We start from the raw sequence: 19,079 nt of genomic DNA, 5'->3' as shown, positions 1-19,079 counted from the left end.
GCTAAACTTGGCAAGGATATAAGTATTGATCAACATCATGGCCGTTGTTGCACTCCCTCCACATCCCAGCAGTGTCGTCAATTGCACAGTCCAGCGCATCATGAGACAGATGCAAACATTACTGTGACTGACTTTGCTTGAACAATCAATGTAAATCCACTCAGAACATGATCCTTTCGTCCAAGTTCCATTCAAGAATAGTCATCAATAGTGGTAGGACAGTGAACACAGCCACACCTTTCCACCAGATTCCTGCTCAGAAAGGAACATCTGCATCTTCATCATGGATAGTGAGACCACTCCTTAGAAACACATTTCTCAAAAACAAACTATAGAAATAATCCCTGAAAGTATAGTGTTGGTTGTTGGACTGGGAACAACCTGGCTTTATATCTTGAGGAGCACATACGCACCACCTGGTTCCAAATCCAATTGAATGGTCGACACCTGTAACAATCAATTATGCTTAAGCCGCGACACGTGGAATGTGTCTCTTGGTCAAAGACATTTCAGGCAGAGTTCTGAAATTTTCCACATGACAAACTTTTGCATAGAGAACTAAGTTGTTCATTTGTATCCGTGGATTCCTTCCATAGAGAGAACCAAATTCAGCTAAACTTGGCACGGATCTAAGTATTGATCAACATCAAGGCCGTTGTTGCAATCCCTCCACATCCCAGCAGTGTCGCAAATCGCACAGTCCAGCGCATCATGAGACAGATGCAAACATTACTGTGACTGACTTTGCTTGAACAATCAATGTAAATCCACTCAGAACATGATCCTTTCGTCCAAGTTCCATTCAAGAACTTGGAACAGTCATCAATGGTGGTAGGACAGTGAACACAGCCACACCTTTCCACCAGATTCCTGCTCAGAAAGGAACATCTGCATCTTCATCATGGATAGTGAGACCACTCCTTACAAACACATTTCTCAAAAACAAACTATAGAAATGATCCCTGAAAGTATAGTCTTGGTTGTTGGACTGGGAACAACCTGGCTTTATATCTCGAGGAGCACATACGCACCACTGGGTTCCAAAGCCAATTGAATGGTCGACACCTGTAACAATCAATTATGCTAAAGCTATGACACGTGGAACGTGTCTCTTGGTCAAAGACATTTCACGCAGAGTTCTGAAATCTTCCACATGACAAAACATTACATAGAGAACTAAGTTGTTCATTTGTATCCGTGGATTCCTTGCATAGAGAGAACCATATTCAGCTAAACTTGGCACGGATCCAAGTATTGATCAACATCAAGGCCGTTGTTGCACTCCCTCCACATCCCAGCAGTGTCGTCAATTGCACAGTCCAGCGCATCATGAGACAGATGCAAACATTACTGTGACTGACTTTGCTTGAACAATCAATGTAAATCCACTCAGAACATGATCCTTTCGTCCAAGTTCCATTCAAGAATAGTCATCAATAGTGGTAGGACAGTGAACACAGCCACACCTTTCCACCAGATTCCTGCTCAGAAAGGAACATCTGCATCTTCATCATGGATAGCGAGACCACGCCTTAGAAACACATTTTACAAAAACAAACTATAGAAATGATCCCTGAAAGTATAGTCTTTGTTGTTGGACTGGGAACAACCTGGCTTTATATCTCGAGGAGCACATACGCACCACTGGGTTCCAAAGCCAATTGAACGGTCGGCATCTGTAACAATCAATTATGCTAAAGCCGCGACACGTGGAATGTGTCTCTTGGTCAAAGACATTTCAGGCAGAGTTCTGAAATCTTCCACATGACAAAATTTTGCATAGAGAACTAAATTGTTCATTTGTATCCGTGGATTCCTTGCATAGAGAGAACCAAATTCAGCTAAACTTTGCACGGATCTAAGTATTGATCAACATGAAGGCCGTTGTTGCACTCCCCCCACATCCCAGCAGTGTCGTAAATAGCACAGTCCAGCGCATCATGAGACAGATGCAAACATTACTGTGACTGACTTTGCTTGAACAATCAATGTAAATCCACTCAGAACATGATCCTTTCGTCCAAGTTCCATTCAAGAATAGTCATCAATAGTGGTAGGACAGTGAACACAGCCACACCTTTCCACCAGATTCCTGCTCAGAAAGGAACATCTGCATCTTCATCATGGATAGTGAGACCACTCCTTAGAAACACATTTCTCAAAAACAAACTATAGAAATAATCCCTGAAAGTATAGTGTTGGTTGTTGGACTGGGAACAACCTGGCTTTATATCTTGAGGAGCACATACGCACCACCTGGTTCCAAATCCAATTGAATGGTCGACACCTGTAACAATCAATTATGCTTAAGCCGCGACACGTGGAATGTGTCTCTTGGTCAAAGACATTTCAGGCAGAGTTCTGAAATTTTCCACATGACAAACTTTTGCATAGAGAACTAAGTTGTTCATTTGTATCCGTGGATTCCTTGCATAGAGAGAACCAAATTCAGCTAAACTTGGCACGGATCTAAGTATTGATCAACATCAAGGCCGTTGTTGCAATCCCTCCACATCCCAGCAGTGTCGCAAATCGCACAGTCCAGCGCATCATGAGACGGATGCAAACATTACTGTGACTGACTTTGCTTGAACAATCAATGTAAATCCACTCAGAACATGATCCTTTCGTCCAAGTTCCATTCAAGAACTTGGAACAGTCATCAATGGTGGTAGGACAGTGAACACAGCCACACCTTTCCACCAGACTCCTGCTCAGAAAGGAACATCTGCATCTTCATCATGGATAGTGAGACCACTCCTTAGAAACACATTTCTCAAAATCAAACTATAGAAATGATCCCTGAAAGTATAGTCTTGGTTGTTGGACTGGGAACAACCTGGCTTTATATCTCGAGGAGCGCATACGCACCACTGGGTTCCAAAGCCAATTGAATGGTCGACACCTGTAACAATCAATTATGCTAAAGCTGCGACACGTGGAATGTGTCTCTTGGTCAGACATTTCACGCAGAGTTCTGAAATCTTCCACATGACAAAACATTGCATAGAGAACCAAAATGTTCATTTGTATCCGTGGATTCCTTCCATAGAGAGAACCAAATTCAGCTAAACTTGGCACGGATCTAAGTATTGATCAACATCAAGGCCGTTGTTGCAATCCCTCCACATCCCAGCAGTGTCGCAAATCACACAGTCCAGCGCATCATGAGACAGATGCAAACATTACTGTGACTGACTTTGCTTGAACAATCAATGTAAATCCACTCAGAACATGATCCTTTCGTCCAAGTTCCATTCAAGAACTTGGAACAGTCATCAATGGTGGTAGGACAGTGAACACAGCCACACCTTTCCACCAGATTCCTGCTCAGAAAGGAACATCTGCATCTTCATCATGGATAGTGAGACCACTCCTTAGAAACACATTTCTCAAAAACAAACTATAGAAATGATCCCTGAAAGTATAGTCTTGGTTGTTGGACTGGGAACAACCTGGCTTTATATCTCGAGGAGCGCATACGCACCACTGGGTTCCAAAGCCAATTGAATGGTCGACACCTGTAACAATCAATTATGCTAAAGCTACGACACGTGGAACGTGTCTCTTGGTCAAAGACATTTCACGCAGAGTTCTGAAATTTTCCACATGACAAAACGTTGCATAGAGAACTAAGTTGTTCATTTGTATCCGTGGATTCCTTGCATAGAGAGAACCATATTCAGCTAAACTTGGCACGGATCTAAGTATTAATCAACTTCAAGGCCGTTGTTGCAATCCCTCCACATCCCAGCAGTGTCGCAAATCGCACAGTCCAGCGCATCATGAGACAGATGCAAACATTACTGTGACTGACTTTGCTTGAACAATCAATGTAAATCTACTCAGAACATGATCATTTCGTCCAAGTTCCATTCAAGAACTTGGAACAGTCATCAATGGTGGTAGGACAGTGAACACAGCCACACCTTTCCACCAGATTCCTGCTCAGAAAGGAACATCTGCATCTTCATCATGGATAGTGAGACCACTCCTTAGAAACACATTTCTCAAAAACAAACTATAGAAATGATCCCTGAAAGTATAGTCTTGGTTGATGGACTGGGAACAACCTGGCTTTATATCTCGAGGAGCACATACGCACCACTGGGTTCCAAAGCCAATTGAATGGTCGACACCTGTAACAATCAATTATGCTAAAGCTACGACACGTGGAACGTGTCTCTTGGTCAAAGACATTTCACGCAGAGTTCTTAAATCTTCCACATGACAAAACGTTACATAGAGAAATAAGTTGTTCGTTTGTATCCGTGGATTCCTTGCATAGAGAGAACCAAATTCAGCTAAACTTGGCAAGGATATAAGTATTGATCAACATGAAGGCCGTTGTTGCACTCCCTCCACATCCCAGCAGTGTCGTCAATTGCACAGTCCAGCGCATCATGAGACAGATGCAAACATTACTGTGACTGACTTTGCTTGAACAATCAATGTAAATCCACTCAGAACATGATCCTTTCGTCCAAGTTCCATTCAAGAATAGTCATCAATAGTGGTAGGACAGTGAACACAGCCACACCTTTCCACCAGATTCCTGCTCAGAAAGGAACATCTGCATCTTCATCATGGATAGTGAGACCACTCCTTAGAAACACATTTCTCAAAAACAAACTATAGAAATAATCCCTGAAAGTATAGTGTTGGTTGTTGGACTGGGAACAACCTGGCTTTATATCTTGAGGAGCACATACGCACCACCTGGTTCCAAATCCAATTGAATGGTCGACACCTGTAACAATCAATTATGCTTAAGCCGCGACAGGTGGAATGTGTCTCTTGGTCAAAGACATTTCAGGCAGAGTTCTGAAATTTTCCACATGACAAACTTTTGCATAGAGAACTAAGTTGTTCATTTGTATCCGTGGATTCCTTCCATAGAGAGAACCAAATTCAGCTAAACTTGGCACGGATCTAAGTATTGATCAACATCAAGGCCGTTGTTGCAATCCCTCCACATCCCAGCAGTGTCGCAAATCGCACAGTCCAGCGCATCATGAGACAGATGCAAACATTACTGTGACTGACTTTGCTTGAACAATCAATGTAAATCCACTCAGAACATGATCCTTTCGTCCAAGTTCCATTCAAGAACTTGGAACAGTCATCAATGGTGGTAGGACAGTGAACACAGCCACACCTTTCCACCAGATTCCTGCTCAGAAAGGAACATCTGCATCTTCATCATGGATAGTGAGACCACTCCTTACAAACACATTTCTCAAAAACAAACTATAGAAATGATCCCTGAAAGTATAGTCTTGGTTGTTGGACTGGGAACAACCTGGCTTTATATCTCGAGGAGCACATACGCACCACTGGGTTCCAAAGCCAATTGAATGGTCGACACCTGTAACAATCAATTATGCTAAAGCTACGACACGTGGAACGTGTCTCTTGGTCAAAGACATTTCACGCAGAGTTCTGAAATCTTCCACATGACAAAACATTACATAGAGAACTAAGTTGTTCATTTGTATCCGTGGATTCCTTGCATAGAGAGAACCAAATTCAGCTAAACTTTGCACGGATCTAAGTATTGATCAACATGAAGGCCGTTGTTGCACTCCCCCCACATCCCAGCAGTGTCGTAAATAGCACAGTCCAGCGCATCATGAGACAGATGCAAACATTACTGTGACTGACTTTGCTTGAACAATCAATGTAAATCCACTCAGAACATGATCCTTTCGTCCAAGTTCCATTCAAGAATAGTCATCAATAGTGGTAGGACAGTGAACACAGCCACACCTTTCCACCAGATTCCTGCTCAGAAAGGAACATCTGCATCTTCATCATGGATAGTGAGACCACTCCTTAGAAACACATTTCTCAAAAACAAACTATAGAAATAATCCCTGAAAGTATAGTGTTGGTTGTTGGACTGGGAACAACCTGGCTTTATATCTTGAGGAGCACATACGCACCACCTGGTTCCAAATCCAATTGAATGGTCGACACCTGTAACAATCAATTATGCTTAAGCCGCGACACGTGGAATGTGTCTCTTGGTCAAAGACATTTCAGGCAGAGTTCTGAAATTTTCCACATGACAAACTTTTGCATAGAGAACTAAGTTGTTCATTTGTATCCGTGGATTCCTTGCATAGAGAGAACCAAATTCAGCTAAACTTGGCACGGATCTAAGTATTGATCAACATCAAGGCCGTTGTTGCAATCCCTCCACATCCCAGCAGTGTCGCAAATCGCACAGTCCAGCGCATCATGAGACGGATGCAAACATTACTGTGACTGACTTTGCTTGAACAATCAATGTAAATCCACTCAGAACATGATCCTTTCGTCCAAGTTCCATTCAAGAACTTGGAACAGTCATCAATGGTGGTAGGACAGTGAACACAGCCACACCTTTCCACCAGACTCCTGCTCAGAAAGGAACATCTGCATCTTCATCATGGATAGTGAGACCACTCCTTAGAAACACATTTCTCAAAATCAAACTATAGAAATGATCCCTGAAAGTATAGTCTTGGTTGTTGGACTGGGAACAACCTGGCTTTATATCTCGAGGAGCGCATACGCACCACTGGGTTCCAAAGCCAATTGAATGGTCGACACCTGTAACAATCAATTATGCTAAAGCTGCGACACGTGGAATGTGTCTCTTGGTCAGACATTTCACGCAGAGTTCTGAAATCTTCCACATGACAAAACATTGCATAGAGAACCAAATTGTTCATTTGTATCCGTGGATTCCTTCCATAGAGAGAACCAAATTCAGCTAAACTTGGCACGGATCTAAGTATTGATCAACATCAAGGCCGTTGTTGCAATCCCTCCACATCCCAGCAGTGTCGCAAATCACACAGTCCAGCGCATCATGAGACAGATGCAAACATTACTGTGACTGACTTTGCTTGAACAATCAATGTAAATCCACTCAGAACATGATCCTTTCGTCCAAGTTCCATTCAAGAACTTGGAACAGTCATCAATGGTGGTAGGACAGTGAACACAGCCACACCTTTCCACCAGATTCCTGCTCAGAAAGGAACATCTGCATCTTCATCATGGATAGTGAGACCACTCCTTAGAAACACATTTCTCAAAAACAAACTATAGAAATGATCCCTGAAAGTATAGTCTTGGTTGTTGGACTGGGAACAACCTGGCTTTATATCTCGAGGAGCGCATACGCACCACTGGGTTCCAAAGCCAATTGAATGGTCGACACCTGTAACAATCAATTATGCTAAAGCTACGACACGTGGAACGTGTCTCTTGGTCAAAGACATTTCACGCAGAGTTCTGAAATCTTCCACATGACAAAACGTTGCATAGAGAACTAAGTTGTTCATTTGTATCCGTGGATTCCTTGCATAGAGAGAACCATATTCAGCTAAACTTGGCACGGATCTAAGTATTAATCAACTTCAAGGCCGTTGTTGCAATCCCTCCACATCCCAGCAGTGTCGCAAATCGCACAGTCCAGCGCATCATGAGACAGATGCAAACATTACTGTGACTGACTTTGCTTGAACAATCAATGTAAATCTACTCAGAACATGATCATTTCGTCCAAGTTCCATTCAAGAACTTGGAACAGTCATCAATGGTGGTAGGACAGTGAACACAGCCACACCTTTCCACCAGATTCCTGCTCAGAAAGGAACATCTGCATCTTCATCATGGATAGTGAGACCACTCCTTAGAAACACATTTCTCAAAAACAAACTATAGAAATGATCCCTGAAAGTATAGTCTTGGTTGATGGACTGGGAACAACCTGGCTTTATATCTCGAGGAGCACATACGCACCACTGGGTTCCAAAGCCAATTGAATGGTCGACACCTGTAACAATCAATTATGCTAAAGCTACGACACGTGGAACGTGTCTCTTGGTCAAAGACATTTCACGCAGAGTTCTTAAATCTTCCACATGACAAAACGTTACATAGAGAAATAAGTTGTTCGTTTGTATCCGTGGATTCCTTGCATAGAGAGAACCAAATTCAGCTAAACTTGGCAAGGATATAAGTATTGATCAACATGAAGGCCGTTGTTGCACTCCCTCCACATCCCAGCAGTGTCGTCAATTGCACAGTCCAGCGCATCATGAGACAGATGCAAACATTACTGTGACTGACTTTGCTTGAACAATCAATGTAAATCCACTCAGAACATGATCCTTTCGTCCAAGTTCCATTCAAGAATAGTCATCAATAGTGGTAGGACAGTGAACACAGCCACACCTTTCCACCAGATTCCTGCTCAGAAAGGAACATCTGCATCTTCATCATGGATAGTGAGACCACTCCTTAGAAACACATTTCTCAAAAACAAACTATAGAAATAATCCCTGAAAGTATAGTGTTGGTTGTTGGACTGGGAACAACCTGGCTTTATATCTTGAGGAGCACATACGCACCACCTGGTTCCAAATCCAATTGAATGGTCGACACCTGTAACAATCAATTATGCTTAAGCCGCGACAGGTGGAATGTGTCTCTTGGTCAAAGACATTTCAGGCAGAGTTCTGAAATTTTCCACATGACAAACTTTTGCATAGAGAACTAAGTTGTTCATTTGTATCCGTGGATTCCTTCCATAGAGAGAACCAAATTCAGCTAAACTTGGCACGGATCTAAGTATTGATCAACATCAAGGCCGTTGTTGCAATCCCTCCACATCCCAGCAGTGTCGCAAATCGCACAGTCCAGCGCATCATGAGACAGATGCAAACATTACTGTGACTGACTTTGCTTGAACAATCAATGTAAATCCACTCAGAACATGATCCTTTCGTCCAAGTTCCATTCAAGAACTTGGAACAGTCATCAATGGTGGTAGGACAGTGAACACAGCCACACCTTTCCACCAGATTCCTGCTCAGAAAGGAACATCTGCATCTTCATCATGGATAGTGAGACCACTCCTTACAAACACATTTCTCAAAAACAAACTATAGAAATGATCCCTGAAAGTATAGTCTTGGTTGTTGGACTGGGAACAACCTGGCTTTATATCTCGAGGAGCACATACGCACCACTGGGTTCCAAAGCCAATTGAATGGTCGACACCTGTAACAATCAATTATGCTAAAGCTACGACACGTGGAACGTGTCTCTTGGTCAAAGACATTTCACGCAGAGTTCTGAAATCTTCCACATGACAAAACATTACATAGAGAACTAAGTTGTTCATTTGTATCCGTGGATTCCTTGCATAGAGAGAACCATATTCAGCTAAACTTGGCACGGATCCAAGTATTGATCAACATCAAGGCCGTTGTTGCACTCCCTCCACATCCCAGCAGTGTCGTCAATTGCACAGTCCAGCGCATCATGAGACAGATGCAAACATTACTGTGACTGACTTTGCTTGAACAATCAATGTAAATCCACTCAGAACATTATCCTTTCGTCCAAATTCCATTCAAGAACTTGGAACAGTCATCAATGGTGGTAGGACAGTGAACACAGCCACACCTTTCCACCAGATTCCTGCTCAGAAAGGAACATCTGCATCTTCATCATGGATAGCGAGACCACGCCTTAGAAACACATTTCTCAAAAACAAACTATAGAAATGATCCCTGAAAGTATAGTCTTGGTTGTTGGACTGGGAACAACCTGGCTTTATATCTCGAGGAGCGCATACGCACCACTGGGTTCCAAAGCCAATTGAACGGTCGGCATCTGTAACAATCAATTATGCTAAAGCCGCGACACGTGGAATGTGTCTCTTGGTCAAAGACATTTCAGGCAGAGTTCTGAAATCTTCCACATGACAAAACGTTGCATAGAGAACTAAGTTGTTCATTTGTATCCGTGGATTCCTTGCATAGAGAGAACCATATTCAGCTAAACTTGGCACGGATCTAAGTATTAATCAACATCAAGGCCGTTGTTGCAATCCCTCCACATCCCAGCAGTGTCGCAAATCGCACAGTCCAGCGCATCATGAGACAGATGCAAACATTACTGTGACTGACTTTGCTTGAACAATCAATGTAAATCTACTCAGAACATGATCCTTTCGTCCAAGTTCCATTCAAGAACTTGGAACAGTCATCAATGGTGGTAGGACAGTGAACACAGCCACACCTTTCCACCAGATTCCTGCTCAGAAAGGAACATCTGCATCTTCATCATGGATAGTGAGACCACTCCTTAGAAACACATTTCTCAAAAACAAACTATAGAAATGATCCCTGAAAGTATAGTCTTGGTTGTTGGACTGGGAACAACCTGGCTTTATATCTCGAGGAGCACATACGCACCACTGGGTTCCAAAGCCAATTGAATGGTCGACACCTGTAACAATCAATTATGCTAAAGCTACGACACGTGGAACGTGTCTCTTGGTCAAAGACATTTCACGCAGAGTTCTGAAATCTTCCACATGACAAAACGTTACATAGAGAACTAAGTTGTTCGTTTGTATCCGTGGATTCCTTGCATAGAGAGAACCAAATTCAGCTAAACTTGGCAAGGATATAAGTATTGATCAACATGAAGGCCGTTGTTGCACTCCCTCCACATCCCAGCAGTGTCGTCAATTGCACAGTCCAGCGCATCATGAGACAGATGCAAACATTACTGTGACTGACTTTGCTTGAACAATCAATGTAAATCCACTCAGAACATGATCCTTTCGTCCAAGTTCCATTCAAGAATAGTCATCAATAGTGGTAGGACAGTGAACACAGCCACACCTTTCCACCAGATTCCTGCTCAGAAAGGAACATCTGCATCTTCATCATGGATAGTGAGACCACTCCTTAGAAACACATTTCTCAAAAACAAACTATAGAAATAATCCCTGAAAGTATAGTGTTGGTTGTTGGACTGGGAACAACCTGGCTTTATATCTTGAGGAGCACATACGCACCACCTGGTTCCAAATCCAATTGAATGGTCGACACCTGTAACAATCAATTATGCTTAAGCCGCGACACGTGGAATGTGTCTCTTGGTCAAAGACATTTCAGGCAGAGTTCTGAAATTTTCCACATGACAAACTTTTGCATAGAGAACTAAGTTGTTCATTTGTATCCGTGGATTCCTTGCATAGAGAGAACCAAATTCAGCTAAACTTGGCACGGATCTAAGTATTGATCAACATCAAGGCCGTTGTTGCAATCCCTCCACATCCCAGCAGTGTCGCAAATCGCACAGTCCAGCGCATCATGAGACGGATGCAAACATTACTGTGACTGACTTTGCTTGAACAATCAATGTAAATCCACTCAGAACATGATCCTTTCGTCCAAGTTCCATTCAAGAACTTGGAACAGTCATCAATGGTGGTAGGACAGTGAACACAGCCACACCTTTCCACCAGACTCCTGCTCAGAAAGGAACATCTGCATCTTCATCATGGATAGTGAGACCACTCCTTAGAAACACATTTCTCAAAAACAAACTATAGAAATGATCCCTGAAAGTATAGTCTTGGTTGTTGGACTGGGAACAACCTGGCTTTATATCTCGAGGAGCGCATACGCACCACTGGGTTCCAAAGCCAATTGAATGGTCGACACCTGTAACAATCAATTATGCTAAAGCTGCGACACGTGGAATGTGTCTCTTGGTCAGACATTTCACGCAGAGTTCTGAAATCTTCCACATGACAAAACATTGCATAGAGAACCAAATTGTTCATTTGTATCCATGGATTCCTTCCATAGAGAGAACCAAATTCAGCTAAACTTGGCACGGATCTAAGTATTGATCAACATCAAGGCCGTTGTTGCAATCCCTCCACATCCCAGCAGTGTCGCAAATCACACAGTCCAGCGCATCATGAGACAGATGCAAACATTACTGTGACTGACTTTGCTTGAACAATCAATGTAAATCCACTCAGAACATGATCCTTTCGTCCAAGTTCCATTCAAGAACTTGGAACAGTCATCAATGGTGGTAGGACAGTGAACACAGCCACACCTTTCCACCAGATTCCTGCTCAGAAAGGAACATCTGCATCTTCATCATGGATAGTGAGACCACTCCTTAGAAACACATTTCTCAAAAACAAACTATAGAAATAATCCCTGAAAGTATAGTGTTGGTTGTTGGACTGGGAACAACCTGGCTTTATATCTTGAGGAGCACATACGCACCACCTGGTTCCAAATCCAATTGAATGGTCGACACCTGTAACAATCAATTATGCTTAAGCCGCGACACGTGGAATGTGTCTCTTGGTCAAAGACATTTCAGGCAGAGTTCTGAAATTTTCCACATGACAAACTTTTGCATAGAGAACTAAGTTGTTCATTTGTATCCATGGATTCCTTGCATAGAGAGAACCAAATTCAGCTAAACTTGGCACGGATCTAAGTATTGATCAACATCAAGGCCGTTGTTGCAATCCCTCCACATCCCAGCAGTGTCGCAAATCGCACAGTCCAGCGCATCATGAGACGGATGCAAACATTACTGTGACTGACTTTGCTTGAACAATCAATGTAAATCCACTCAGAACATGATCCTTTCGTCCAAGTTCCATTCAAGAACTTGGAACAGTCATCAATGGTGGTAGGACAGTGAACACAGCCACACCTTTCCACCAGACTCCTGCTCAGAAAGGAACATCTGCATCTTCATCATGGATAGTGAGACCACTCCTTTGAAACACATTTCTCAAAAACAAACTATAGAAATGATCCCTGAAAGTATAGTCTTGGTTGTTGGACTGGGAACAACCTGGCTTTATATCTCGAGGAGCGCATACGCACCACTGGGTTCCAAAGCCAATTGAATGGTCGACACCTGTAACAATCAATTATGCTAAAGCTGCGACACGTGGAATGTGTCTCTTGGTCAGACATTTCACGCAGAGTTCTGAAATCTTCCACATGACAAAACATTGCATAGAGAACCAAATTGTTCATTTGTATCCGTGGATTCCTTCCATAGAGAGAACCAAATTCAGCTAAACTTGGCACGGATCTAAGTATTGATCAACATCAAGGCCGTTGTTGCAATCCCTCCACATCCCAGCAGTGTCGCAAATCACACAGTCCAGCGCATCATGAGACAGATGCAAACATTACTGTGACTGACTTTGCTTGAACAATCAATGTAAATCCACTCAGAACATGATCCTTTCGTCCAAGTTCCATTCAAGAACTTGGAACAATCATCAATGGTGGTAGGACAGTGAACACAGCCACACCTTTCCACCAGATTCCTGCTCAGAAAGGAACATCTGCATCTTCATCATGGATAGTGAGACCACTCCTTAGAAACACATTTCTCAAAAACAAACTATAGAAATGATCCCTGAAAGTATAGTCTTGGTTGTTGGACTGGGAACAACCTGGCTTTATATCTCGAGGAGCGCATACGCACCACTGGGTTCCAAAGCCAATTGAATGGTCGACACCTGTAACAATCAATTATGCTAAAGCTACGACACGTGGAACGTGTCTCTTGGTCAAAGACATTTCACGCAGAGTTCTGAAATCTTCCACATGACAAAACGTTGCATAGAGAACTAAGTTGTTCATTTGTATCCGTGGATTCCTTGCATAGAGAGAACCATATTCAGCTAAACTTGGCACGGATCTAAGTATTAATCAACATCAAGGCCGTTGTTGCAATCCCTCCACATCCCAGCAGTGTCGCAAATCGCACAGTCCAGCGCATCATGAGACAGATGCAAACATTACTGTGACTGACTTTGCTTGAACAATCAATGTAAATCTACTCAGAACATGATCCTTTCGTCCAAGTTCCATTCAAGAACTTGGAACAGTCATCAATGGTGGTAGGACAGTGAACACAGCCACACCTTTCCACCAGATTCCTGCTCAGAAAGGAACATCTGCATCTTCATCATGGATAGTGAGACCACTCCTTAAAAACACATTTCTCAAAAGCAAACTATAGAAATGATCCCTGAAAGTATAGTCTTGGTTGATGGACTGGGAACAACCTGGCTTTATATCTCGAGGAGCACATACGCACCACTGGGTTCCAAAGCCAATTGAATGGTCGACACCTGTAACAATCAATTATGCTAAAGCTACGACACGTGGAACGTGTCTCTTGGTCAGACATTTCACGCAGAGTTCTGAAATCTTCCACATGACAAAACGTTGCATAGAGAACTAAATTGTTCATTTGTATCCGTGGATTCCTTGCATAGAGAGAACCAAATTCAGCTAAACTTGGCACGGATCTAATTATTAATCAACATCAAGGCCGTTGTTGCAATCCCTCCACATCCCAGCAGTATCGCAAATCGCACAGTCCAGCGCATCATGAGACAGATGCAAACATTACTGTGACTGACTTTGCTCGAACAATCAATGTAAATCCACTCAGAACATGATCCTTTCGTCCAAGTTCCATTCAAGAACTTGGAACAGTCATCAATGGTGGTAGGACAGTGAACACAGCCACACCTTTCCACCAGATTCCTGCTCAGAACTGAACATCTGCATCTTCATCATGGATAGTGAGACCACGCCTTAGAAACACATTTTACAAAAACAAACTATAGAAATGATCCCTGAAAGTATAGTCTTAGTTGTCGGACTGGGAACAACCTGGCTTTATATCTTGAGGAGCACATACGCACCACTGGGTTCCAAAGCCAATTGAACGGTCGACATCTGTAACAATCAATTATGCTAAAGCCGCGACACGTGGAATGTGTCTCTTGGTCAAAGACATTTCACGCAGAGTTCTGAAATCTTCCACATGACAAAACGTTACATAGAGAACTAAGTTGTTCATTTGTATCCGTGGATTCCTTGCATAGAGAGAACCAAATTCAGCTAAACTTGGCACGGATATAAGTATTGATCAACATCAAGGCCGTTGTTGCACTCCCTCCACATCCCAGCAGTGTCGTCAATTGCACAGTCCAGCGCATCATGAGACAGATGCAAACATTACTGTGACTGACTTTGCTTGAACAATCAATGTAAATCCACTCAGAACATGATCCTTTCGTCCAAGTTCCATTCAAGAACTTGGAACAGTCCTCAATGGTGGTAGGACAGTGAACACAGCCACACCTTTCCACCAGATTCCTGCTCAGAAAGGAACATCTGCATCTTCATCATGGATAGTGAGACCACTCCTTAGAAACACATTTCTCAAAAACAAACTATAGAAATAATCCCTGAAAGTATAGTGTTGGTTGTTGGACTGGGAACAACCTGGCTTTATATCTTGAGGAGCACATACGCACCACCTGGTTCCAAAGCCAATTGAATGGTCGACACCTGTAACAATCAATTATGCTAAAGCTACGACACGTGGAACGTGTCTCTTGGTCAAAGACATTTCACGCAGAGTTCTGAAATCTTCCACATGACAAAACTTTACATAGAGAAATAAGTTGTTCATTTGTATCCGTGGATTCCTTGCATAGAGAGAACCAAATTCAGCTAAACTTGGCACGGATATAAGTATTGATCAACATCAAGGCCGTTGTTGCACTCCCTCCACATCCCAGCAGTGTCGTCAATTGCACAGTCCAGCGCATCATGAGACAGATGCAAACATTACTGTGACTGACTTTGCTTGAACAATCAATGTAAATCCACTCAGAACATGATCCTTTCGTCCAAGTTCCATTCAAGAACTTGGAACAGTCATCAATGGTGGTAGGACAGTGAACACAGCCACACCTTTCCACCAGATTCCTGCGCAGAAAGGAACATCTGCATCTTCATCATGGATAGTGAGACCACTCCTTAGAAACACATTTCTCAAAAACAAACTATAGAAATGATCCCTGAAAGTATAGTCTTGGTTGTTGGACTGGGAACAACCTGGCTTTTTATCTCGAGGAGCGCATACGCACCACTGGGTTCCAAAGCCAATTGAATGGTCGACACCTGTAACAATCAATTATGCTAAAGCTGCGACACGTGGAACGTGTCTCTTGGTCAGACATTTCACGCAGAGTTCTGAAATCTTCCACATGACAAAACGTTGCATAGAGAACTAAATTGTTCATTTGTATCCGTGGATTCCTTGCATAGAGAGAACCAAATTCAGCTAAACTTGGCACGGATCTAAGTATTAATCAACATCAAGGCCGTTGTTGCAATCCCTCCACATCCCAGCAGTGTCGCAAATCGCACAGTCCAGCGCATCATGAGACAGATGCAAACATTACTGTGACTGACTTTGCTTGAACAATCAATGTAAATCCACTCAGAACATGATCCTTTCGTCCAAGTTCCATTCAAGAACTTGGAACAGTCATCAATGGCGGTAGGACAGTGAACACAGCCACACCTTTCCACCAGATTCCTGCTCAGAAAGGAACATCTGCATCTTCATCATGGATAGTGAGACCACTCCTTAGAAACACATTTCTCAAAAACAAACTATAGAAATGATCCCTGAAAGTATAGTCTTGGTTGATGGACTGGGAACAACCTGGCTTTATATCTCGAGGAGCACATACGCACCACTGGGTTCCAAAGCCAATTGAATGGTCGACACCTGTAACAATCAATTATGCTAAAGCTACGACACGTCGAACGTGTCTCTTGGTCAAAGACATTTCACGCAGAGTTCTGAAATCTTCCACATGACAAAACTTTACATAGAGAACTAAGTTGTTCATTTGTATCCGTGGATTCCTTGCATAGAGAGAACCAAATTCAGCTAAACTTGGCACGGATATAAGTATTGATCAACATCAAGGCCGTTGTTGCACTCCCTCCACATCCCAGCAGTGTCGTCAATTGCACAGTCCAGCGCATCATGAGACAGATGCAAACATTACTGTGACTGACTTTGCTTGAACAATCAATGTAAATCCACTCAGAACATGATCCTTTCGTCCAAGTTCCATTCAAGAACTTGGAACAGTCATCAATGGTGGTAGGACAGTGAACACAGCCACACCTTTCCACCAGATTCCTGCTCAGAAAGGAACATCTGCATCATGGATAGTGAGACCACTCCTTAGAAACACATTTCTCCAAAACAAACTATAGAAATGATCCCTGAAAGTATAGTCTTGGTTGTTGGACTGGGAACAACCTGGCTTTTTATCTCGAGGAGCGCATACGCACCACTGGGTTCCAAAGCCAATTGAATGGTCGACACCTGTAACAATCAATTATGCTAAAGCTACGACACGTGGAACGTGTCTCTTGGTCAAAGACATTTCACGCAGAGTTCTGAAATCTTCCACATGACAAAACGTTACATAGAGAACTAAGTTGTTCATTTGTATCCGTGGATTCCTTGCATAGAGAGAACCAAATTCAGCTAAACTTGGCACGGATATAAGTATTGATCAACATCAAGGCCGTTGTTGCACTCCCTCCACATCCCAGCAGTGTCGTCAATTGCACAGTCCAGCGCATCATGAGACAGATGCAAACATTACTGTGACTGACTTTGCTTGAACAATCAATGTAAATCCACTCAGAACCTGATCCTTTCGTCCAAGTTCCATTCAAGAACTTGGAACAGTCCTCAATGGTGGTAGGACAGTGAACACAGCCACACCTTTCCACCAGATTCCTGCTCAGAAAGGAACATCTGCATCTTCATCATGGATAGTGAGACCACTCCTTAGAAACACATTTCTCAAAAACAAACTATAGAAATAATCCCTGAAAGTATAGTGTTGGTTGTTGGACTGGGAACAACCTGGCTTTATATCTTGAGGAGCACATACGCACCACCTGGTTCCAAAGCCAATTGAATGGTCGACACCTGTAACAATCAATTATGCTAAAGCTGCGACACGTGGAACGTGTCTCTTGGTCAGACATTTCACGCAGAGTTCTGAAATCTTCCACATGACAAAACGTTGCATAGAGAACTAAGTTGTTCATTTGTATCCGTGGATTCCTTGCATAGAGAGAACCAAATTCAGCTAAACTTGGCACGGATATAAGTATTGATCAACATCAAGGCCGTTGTTGCACTCCCTCCACATCCCAGCAGTGTCGTCAATTGCACAGTCCAGCGCATCATGAGACAGATGCAAACATTACTGTGACTGACTTTGCTTGAACAATCAATGTAAATCCACTCAGAACCTGATCCTTTCGTCCAAGTTCCATTCAAGAACTTGGAACAGTCCTCAATGGTGGTAGGACAGTGAACACAGCCACACCTTTCCACCAGATTCCTGCTCAGAAAGGAACATCTGCATCTTCATCATGGATAGTGAGACCACTCCTTAGAAACACATTTCTCAAAAACAAACTATAGAAATAATCCCTGAAAGTATAGTGTTGGTTGTTGGACTGGGAACAACCTGGCTTTATATCTTGAGGAGCACATACGCACCACCTGGTTCCAAAGCCAATTGAATGGTCGACACCTGTAACAATCAATTATGCTAAAGCTGCGACACGTGGAACGTGTCTCTTGGTCAGACATTTCACGCAGAGTTCTGAAATCTTCCACATGACAAAACGTTGCATAGAGAACTAAGTTGTTCATTTGTATCCGTGGATTCCTTGCATAGAGAGAACCATATTCAGCTAAACTTGGCACGGATCTAAGTATTGATCAACATCAAGGCCGTTGTTGCACTCCCTCCACATCCCAGCAGTGTCGCAAAACGCACAGTCCAGCGCATCATGAGACAGATGCAAACATTACTGTGACTGACTTTGCTTGAACAATCAATGTAAATCCACTCAGAACATTATCCTTTCGTCCAAGTTCCATTCAAGAACTTGGAACAGTCATCAATGGTGGTAGGACAGTGAACACAGCCACACCTTTCCACCAGATTCCTGCTCAGAACGGAACATCTGCATCTTCATCATGGATAGTGAGACCACACCTTAGAAACACATTTTACAAAAACAAACTATAGAAATGATCCCTGAAAGTATAGTCTTAGTTGTTGGACTGGGAACAACCTGGCTTTATATCTTGAGGAGCACATACGCACCACCTGGTTCCAAAGCCAATTGAATGGTCGACACCTGTAACAATCAATTATGCTAAAGCTGCGACACGTGGAACGTGTCTCTTGGTCAGACATTTCACGCAGAGTTCTGAAATCTTCCACATGACAAAACGTTGCATAGAGAACTAAATTGTTCATTTGTATCCGTGGATTCCTTGCATAGAGAGAACCA

The 19,079-nt window shown here is 42.8% G+C and overlaps 24 non-coding genes and 7 pseudogenes across 24 annotated transcripts; all 31 read right to left on the bottom strand.

Annotated features, from left to right (window-relative positions):
* Positions 1-155: 155 nt before the first annotated feature.
* LOC136948539 (small nucleolar RNA U3) lies at positions 156-360 on the bottom strand (annotated as a pseudogene).
* Positions 361-766: 406 nt separating this feature from the next.
* On the bottom strand, positions 767-978 carry LOC136948191 (small nucleolar RNA U3). Its single transcript, XR_010877071.1, has one exon. It is a non-coding gene; the product is annotated as a small nucleolar RNA U3 (small nucleolar RNA).
* A 406-nt stretch (positions 979-1,384) lies between these two features.
* LOC136948506 (small nucleolar RNA U3) lies at positions 1,385-1,589 on the bottom strand (annotated as a pseudogene).
* A 406-nt stretch (positions 1,590-1,995) lies between these two features.
* LOC136948538 (small nucleolar RNA U3) lies at positions 1,996-2,200 on the bottom strand (annotated as a pseudogene).
* Positions 2,201-2,606: 406 nt separating this feature from the next.
* Positions 2,607-2,818, bottom strand: LOC136948215 (small nucleolar RNA U3). Its single transcript, XR_010877094.1, has one exon. It is a non-coding gene; the product is annotated as a small nucleolar RNA U3 (small nucleolar RNA).
* Positions 2,819-3,222: 404 nt separating this feature from the next.
* LOC136948553 (small nucleolar RNA U3) lies at positions 3,223-3,434 on the bottom strand. Its single transcript, XR_010877350.1, has one exon. It is a non-coding gene; the product is annotated as a small nucleolar RNA U3 (small nucleolar RNA).
* A 406-nt stretch (positions 3,435-3,840) lies between these two features.
* Positions 3,841-4,052, bottom strand: LOC136948366 (small nucleolar RNA U3). The gene has a single exon (XR_010877237.1). It is a non-coding gene; the product is annotated as a small nucleolar RNA U3 (small nucleolar RNA).
* A 406-nt stretch (positions 4,053-4,458) lies between these two features.
* On the bottom strand, positions 4,459-4,663 carry LOC136948537 (small nucleolar RNA U3; annotated as a pseudogene).
* Positions 4,664-5,069: 406 nt separating this feature from the next.
* Positions 5,070-5,281, bottom strand: LOC136948190 (small nucleolar RNA U3). Its single transcript, XR_010877070.1, has one exon. It is a non-coding gene; the product is annotated as a small nucleolar RNA U3 (small nucleolar RNA).
* A 406-nt stretch (positions 5,282-5,687) lies between these two features.
* Positions 5,688-5,892, bottom strand: LOC136948533 (small nucleolar RNA U3; annotated as a pseudogene).
* A 406-nt stretch (positions 5,893-6,298) lies between these two features.
* On the bottom strand, positions 6,299-6,510 carry LOC136948214 (small nucleolar RNA U3). The gene has a single exon (XR_010877093.1). It is a non-coding gene; the product is annotated as a small nucleolar RNA U3 (small nucleolar RNA).
* Positions 6,511-6,914: 404 nt separating this feature from the next.
* LOC136948541 (small nucleolar RNA U3) lies at positions 6,915-7,126 on the bottom strand. Its single transcript, XR_010877348.1, has one exon. It is a non-coding gene; the product is annotated as a small nucleolar RNA U3 (small nucleolar RNA).
* Positions 7,127-7,532: 406 nt separating this feature from the next.
* LOC136948365 (small nucleolar RNA U3) lies at positions 7,533-7,744 on the bottom strand. The gene has a single exon (XR_010877236.1). It is a non-coding gene; the product is annotated as a small nucleolar RNA U3 (small nucleolar RNA).
* A 406-nt stretch (positions 7,745-8,150) lies between these two features.
* Positions 8,151-8,355, bottom strand: LOC136948532 (small nucleolar RNA U3; annotated as a pseudogene).
* A 406-nt stretch (positions 8,356-8,761) lies between these two features.
* LOC136948189 (small nucleolar RNA U3) lies at positions 8,762-8,973 on the bottom strand. Its single transcript, XR_010877069.1, has one exon. It is a non-coding gene; the product is annotated as a small nucleolar RNA U3 (small nucleolar RNA).
* A 406-nt stretch (positions 8,974-9,379) lies between these two features.
* Positions 9,380-9,591, bottom strand: LOC136948273 (small nucleolar RNA U3). Its single transcript, XR_010877148.1, has one exon. It is a non-coding gene; the product is annotated as a small nucleolar RNA U3 (small nucleolar RNA).
* Positions 9,592-9,997: 406 nt separating this feature from the next.
* Positions 9,998-10,209, bottom strand: LOC136948279 (small nucleolar RNA U3). Its single transcript, XR_010877153.1, has one exon. It is a non-coding gene; the product is annotated as a small nucleolar RNA U3 (small nucleolar RNA).
* Positions 10,210-10,615: 406 nt separating this feature from the next.
* LOC136948531 (small nucleolar RNA U3) lies at positions 10,616-10,820 on the bottom strand (annotated as a pseudogene).
* Positions 10,821-11,226: 406 nt separating this feature from the next.
* On the bottom strand, positions 11,227-11,438 carry LOC136948201 (small nucleolar RNA U3). The gene has a single exon (XR_010877081.1). It is a non-coding gene; the product is annotated as a small nucleolar RNA U3 (small nucleolar RNA).
* A 404-nt stretch (positions 11,439-11,842) lies between these two features.
* On the bottom strand, positions 11,843-12,054 carry LOC136948329 (small nucleolar RNA U3). The gene has a single exon (XR_010877201.1). It is a non-coding gene; the product is annotated as a small nucleolar RNA U3 (small nucleolar RNA).
* Positions 12,055-12,460: 406 nt separating this feature from the next.
* Positions 12,461-12,672, bottom strand: LOC136948195 (small nucleolar RNA U3). The gene has a single exon (XR_010877075.1). It is a non-coding gene; the product is annotated as a small nucleolar RNA U3 (small nucleolar RNA).
* Positions 12,673-13,076: 404 nt separating this feature from the next.
* Positions 13,077-13,288, bottom strand: LOC136948174 (small nucleolar RNA U3). The gene has a single exon (XR_010877055.1). It is a non-coding gene; the product is annotated as a small nucleolar RNA U3 (small nucleolar RNA).
* Positions 13,289-13,694: 406 nt separating this feature from the next.
* Positions 13,695-13,906, bottom strand: LOC136948310 (small nucleolar RNA U3). Its single transcript, XR_010877182.1, has one exon. It is a non-coding gene; the product is annotated as a small nucleolar RNA U3 (small nucleolar RNA).
* A 404-nt stretch (positions 13,907-14,310) lies between these two features.
* Positions 14,311-14,522, bottom strand: LOC136948321 (small nucleolar RNA U3). The gene has a single exon (XR_010877193.1). It is a non-coding gene; the product is annotated as a small nucleolar RNA U3 (small nucleolar RNA).
* A 406-nt stretch (positions 14,523-14,928) lies between these two features.
* On the bottom strand, positions 14,929-15,140 carry LOC136948406 (small nucleolar RNA U3). Its single transcript, XR_010877272.1, has one exon. It is a non-coding gene; the product is annotated as a small nucleolar RNA U3 (small nucleolar RNA).
* Positions 15,141-15,546: 406 nt separating this feature from the next.
* On the bottom strand, positions 15,547-15,758 carry LOC136948260 (small nucleolar RNA U3). The gene has a single exon (XR_010877135.1). It is a non-coding gene; the product is annotated as a small nucleolar RNA U3 (small nucleolar RNA).
* A 404-nt stretch (positions 15,759-16,162) lies between these two features.
* LOC136948196 (small nucleolar RNA U3) lies at positions 16,163-16,374 on the bottom strand. The gene has a single exon (XR_010877076.1). It is a non-coding gene; the product is annotated as a small nucleolar RNA U3 (small nucleolar RNA).
* Positions 16,375-16,780: 406 nt separating this feature from the next.
* On the bottom strand, positions 16,781-16,986 carry LOC136948413 (small nucleolar RNA U3). Its single transcript, XR_010877279.1, has one exon. It is a non-coding gene; the product is annotated as a small nucleolar RNA U3 (small nucleolar RNA).
* A 406-nt stretch (positions 16,987-17,392) lies between these two features.
* Positions 17,393-17,604, bottom strand: LOC136948455 (small nucleolar RNA U3). Its single transcript, XR_010877311.1, has one exon. It is a non-coding gene; the product is annotated as a small nucleolar RNA U3 (small nucleolar RNA).
* Positions 17,605-18,008: 404 nt separating this feature from the next.
* Positions 18,009-18,220, bottom strand: LOC136948454 (small nucleolar RNA U3). The gene has a single exon (XR_010877310.1). It is a non-coding gene; the product is annotated as a small nucleolar RNA U3 (small nucleolar RNA).
* A 404-nt stretch (positions 18,221-18,624) lies between these two features.
* LOC136948414 (small nucleolar RNA U3) lies at positions 18,625-18,836 on the bottom strand. Its single transcript, XR_010877280.1, has one exon. It is a non-coding gene; the product is annotated as a small nucleolar RNA U3 (small nucleolar RNA).
* Between the last annotated feature and the right edge of the window lie 243 nt (positions 18,837-19,079).

The sequence above is a fragment of the Osmerus mordax genome, chromosome 8 (assembly GCF_038355195.1).
Source record: "Osmerus mordax isolate fOsmMor3 chromosome 8, fOsmMor3.pri, whole genome shotgun sequence".
Lineage (NCBI taxonomy): Eukaryota > Metazoa > Chordata > Actinopteri > Osmeriformes > Osmeridae > Osmerus > Osmerus mordax.
Note: the sequence above shows the minus strand (reverse complement) of the source record. Positions and strands in the feature narration are given on the sequence as shown.